We start from the raw sequence: 5,329 nt of genomic DNA, 5'->3' as shown, positions 1-5,329 counted from the left end.
CTTCATCTTGTGTATCATTCTGATCCACATCAATTATGGAAACCTCTTTTCCATTCTTGCTAAAATCTCTCTCCACTTTCTTCAAATGTCATGGATGACTTGTTGGATGCAAATTCCAACGCTTGTCTACAAGATGATCCTGCATATGGAAATGAGTGCAAAATAATTGAATCTTTGTTATATACCTCGGGGGGATAATATGGAGTACAAAGGGAGGTACCCAAGGGAATAATTTAATAATGGGATGGGCCACAATAATAAATAAGGTGGTTCACCCATATCATGTAAGGGACCACAAGTAGTTAGTAATAATGTAATGGGCCATTGGTATTAGATAGATGGTATTGAGGGAACCATGGTAATGATCCATGGTATTGTATGTATGAGGCCTACAGAGGCTAGAGACTTCACATTGAGGGGTGTCAAGGATTATTGTATGAACAAGCATATGACTTGTGGAGTGTTCTCCTTCCTTAAGGTTTCTCTTGACCGAATCCAGCATCTCAAGTTGATGATTTGCAATATTAGTGGATTTCAACCATGGTAGCAAACTCCATAACATTGTCTTCATTGGAAACAGTGAGGAGCTGGTAATTGAGTTGAAAAGAAACCCAAGGAAATCAATTTAGCCAAACAAACCAAAGTATTTTAGACCATAAAATAAGGCTAAAAGGGCTTGACTAATAGTACTAAATGCATTGGGCAGTTTCCTTAATTCCATGATCATCAAATAACAAGCACTCATTTATAAAGTCTTTAGGAAATATAGAACACCAAAGTAAAGGGGCAACACTCTTTCCTAGTGTGTCAGCCAAGTCCCCCAAAACTCCAATTGCAGATTTCGTGACAGATTCATCCCTATCCCTATCTTGGAAAGTACTCTTGAGGAATTGCAAAGTGTGACCTACATAAGGCATTAGTAATGCTACTTCAGGGGAGCTTTTGAAAGCTTGGAAAATGCATGAATAGGCTTCTATGATTCCATTGTGTAGCTAATTACTGTAATCTAATATTTCAACCTCTTGGCTTGCAGACTGCACTGAGATCTCTGTTGCACTCTAAAGCATGGGCATTGCATAAATCAAATATTTCTCAAAATTCTCGCCAATAGCCAAAGCTATATCTCCAAAACAAGAAAATAATTTGGGTTTTATTGAACGATGGAGCTGATTTCTTGAAAGGTCCTTGAGAAGCTGTGACATGATGCCATCACAGAAAGGCGGCTTCTTGTCATCCAGTACTTGACAGATATCACCAACAACCCTAATAGTGATAGCACAAACCTGATATTCTTCGAAGTTTTGAAGACCCATTTCCAAATATCTGTAGAACTCTTGCATATAATTGCCAAATTCCACACTAATTACATAAGCAAGTTGCCCAATGGCTAACGTTACTTCCTCGTGAACCATGGCGCTCCTATAAGAAAATATTCTCAAGAAGATATCCATCATCTGATCAGAGTACTGTACAATTCCATACTTGGTTGACTGAGAAGCTCCCAGTTTCTGAATAATAACCTGCAAGCAGCCATAGAGAGGGGACTGTAGTTTCTCCTTATCTTCCGAATATAATTTTGGTTTCTCAATGGTTTCATTGAGCTTCATTAGCATGACTGGAACAAGCTACATTACTATGGGTGCAGTCTCTTTGGTAGAACATCTTCCAACTTCATTCAACTTCTCATAAGTAGATACCCTAAGCCTAGAATCAATTGCATCTTCCTTGTGGGCTGCAGCAAGAAGAGAATGTACAATCTTGTGGAAAAAAGGAGAAAGTGGAGAAGAACTCACTGCTGCATCTTCACATCCTTGGGCCAAAAAATACAAAGCACTGCCGAATTTCTTTGCCACATTGGTAGCATCTTTCATACTCTCAAGTAAGATAGAGAGAATGGGCAGTAGATTTGATTGCATGATTATAGGAGTCTGCACTGTCGGACCATGCAGAAACTCAAAAATCCTGCTAAGTGTCCACGTCGTGGTGTCCTTCACATGACTATTCTCATCCTTCATTGCATTAAGCATAAAGCTAAGAGCAACATTGACAAGTGGACTAACCTTCTGAGGTGATGGACCTTCCAGAATTGAACCAAACGCATAAGTAGCTTCTTCCCGGCATCACCAATCTGGCTTAGATATGTTATCTTACACAAATGGAATCACCACGGGCACAATATCGTCTCCCACAGTCCTTGCAGCAAGCCCCAAGCAGGTGCCCCCTACCATCGACAGATTCCAAGCACCTTCATCCTGATCCTGATCCTCTTCTTGCTTCAACAATGCTTCTAGTAGCAACCGCACCAGCGTAGGGAGTGCCTACCTAACAAAATAGAAACATGGCACCTCCTCCAAATCACCATCAAAATCATCCCCAAACATCTCCAGTATATCGATTTCCTCGTCATAGATCGAACTCCAAAACTTAACAGCCTGTAGAGAAATGGGCTCCTCATCTTCCTAATTACCTTCACTGTAATCACAAAGATATTCTACATATAAGGTGCAAGCTTCCCATAATGCATTGACGTAATTGACACCAAGCACTCGAATGCAGCCTGCCGAATCCTCAAGTCAGAATAAGCAGATGCCTTGTAGACAACCCTCATGATGTAATCCCTCTCCATGTCATTGTCAAAATTGTTCTGTGCAAAGTCCAGGGCATTGTGCAGAGGCCTTGTCACCGCCAGCCTCACATGGCCATCGCCTTCGATGAATTCATCCCCTGTACCACTGCTGTCAATATCGAATTCACCTGATCCTAAGCCAGGGACTCACTTGAAACCTGCTCACAAACAAACCCTAGGGTTTCTAGAGTCGCTTGTTTGATATGAGCAAGCTGGGAGACCTCCATGTTCCCTAAAAGAACCCTAATCAGCTTAGGCCACTCACCATAACCCACCATTATCCCTACAACCTTTACAATCACCTGCGTGGATGTGTGACCAACATCGCTAACAGGGGAACCTAGGGTTTTAATAAAAAAACCTTTAATCTGCATTTTCACAGAAGAATCCAGAGATCTCCATCCCTGAACTAGCTGGGCTTTTCTGTGTACTTCCTTGGCATCCAAATAGTTCTTCAAAATCAACCTCGCAAGCTTCCAGCTTTCAATGGGCTTATCCTCATCGACGAGTTCATGGGACAAAGATATAAAGAAGGCTGGGAGATTATGGTCCTGAAACTGTCTTAGGTTCTCTTCAGTGAGCTTTCAAACCCTGCCATCCACGGATGAGGCATTGAGGAGAATCTTGGTCACCTCCAGTGACATTATGGGGAATTGAAGGGTTTAAATATTTTTAACTTCGTTTCTGTATATATTAAGAGGGATTCGACCATGGGTCATCCCTCAAATTCTAATCTAGGCCCGCCATCAAAAAAAAAATTGGTGAAAATTTGAAATTGTCACAATTTCGTCAATATTGCTCAAAATCCCTATTATGACCTATTTTTAGAAATGGAACAACCATTTTGCACATACCCGTGTGATAGAAATCCTGATCCAAGCACTAGAATTTTAGATCTGTGCTGCAACTGTCCCGCCGTCACAAAACTTTTATGAAAAATAGTTGATTTTAAATCAGCGATATCTCCCTCATCTGGACTCCGATTCGACTATTTTTTTTGTTTGAATTTGGGTATTTTTTCATAAAAAAATCCAGATCTGCAATTATATTCTTCATATTTTGCCCCAAAACATATAGATCCGCGCCACAAACTCGCTGCCGTGACACCAATGATTTTTAGATCAGCGATATCTCCTTCATCTGGACTCTGATTCAGCTAATTTTTTTTTGAAATTGGGTATTTTTTCACAAAGAATCCAGATATGCAATTAGATTTTGCAGATTTTCCCCAAAACATACAGATTTGATTTACAAATTCGCTGCCCTAAAAAGTTCCTAGAAAAAATAAAAAAAATTCTCCACTTTTGCCTAAGAAAGTGCTCTGATACCACTTGTTATGGATCTGATATGAAAATATAAGACAATGCAAATAAACCTAAGAAATAATAAGATAGAAATAGATAGAAATGCTTCTTTATTGGTATCAAAACCCTTAAGGTATGGCAACGCCATACATTCACTCCTTAAGGAAGGAGAACACTTCACAAGCCATATGCCTGTTCATATAATAATTCTTGACACCCTTCAATGTGGAGTCTCTAGCCTCTATATAGGCCTCATACATAGAATACCATGGATAATTACCATGGTTCCCTCAATACCATCTATCTAATACCATGGGCCCATTACATTATTTCTAACTACATGCGGTCCCTTACATGATACGGGTTAGCCACCTTATTTATTACTGTGGCCCATCCCATTATTACATTATTCCCTTGGGTACCTCCCTTTGTACCCCATATTATCTCCCCTAGGTATATAACAGTAAATCTAGATCTATTCAAGTTATAAATTTTATTATTTACCACACTTCATATATATATATATATATATATATATATATATATATATATATATAAATTTTTTTTCTCACCCAAGAGGATTTGAATGTTTAATTTCATGTTTTATACCATACTTCATAACGAGCTTAAGAAATTTAAACTTCATTTTGGGATAAAATAAATCAAAATCATTAATTAATAATTAATAAAATATATCTCTCATTTCTCAATTTCTTCATAAAATAAAATGCCTCAACCCAAGTATATGGGTTGAAATATAGAAGTAATAAAATGTTTTGGAAGAATTCCAAATAAGCAATAGATCCTAGAGAAACTAGAGGATAGTAATAGTCACATAAGTGTGATAGGTGGATTAAATAACACTTTAAAATGAGCAACACCTTCATTTCTCTCCTTGAGTACCAGGAGTGCGGGAGGGGACACACATTCGTGACTATTTCCATTGAATATGTGTACTCCCAGGATCCACAATAGAACTGATCACTTATTTCCCTTTGGGCCACCAAGAAGCCTAAGTAGGAGAGTGGAAAGAGAATTGAACCTCCCTTCAAATAATTTAAGGTATTCACCTCTCAAATAGAAAAGGTGCTTAAACCACAAGACTCCACCAAAACTTATTGACCTATCAAATAGAAATGGTGCTTTAATGAGGGTACTCCACCAATTGAACTAACACTTCGCTACTATGAATGCACTTAATTCACATAGAATTCCCTTTTATAGGAAAATATGTCTCCTAAACCACTAATACAATACCATGGGTTAAATAGAATAAGGTGCTAAATACGAGTGGTAATAATAACTCATAACTAACTTTCAATTAATTTAGTTTTAAGTAGGGAGGAAGTGGTGGGGGTTTTCTAGACAATGAGAAAATAATTAATTTGTTTAACATGTG

The 5,329-nt window shown here is 38.4% G+C and overlaps 1 pseudogene; it reads right to left on the bottom strand.

Moving 5' to 3' along the window:
• Positions 1–689: 689 nt before the first annotated feature.
• LOC149174915 (importin subunit beta-1 pseudogene) lies at positions 690–3,270 on the bottom strand (annotated as a pseudogene).
• Between the last annotated feature and the right edge of the window lie 2,059 nt (positions 3,271–5,329).

Source organism: Pinus tabuliformis, chromosome 4_1, assembly GCF_031772625.1.
Source record: "Pinus tabuliformis cultivar Carrire ecotype Pingquan chromosome 4_1, CPIR1, whole genome shotgun sequence".
Taxonomy (NCBI): Eukaryota; Viridiplantae; Streptophyta; class Pinopsida; order Pinales; family Pinaceae; genus Pinus; species Pinus tabuliformis.
Note: the sequence above shows the minus strand (reverse complement) of the source record. Positions and strands in the feature narration are given on the sequence as shown.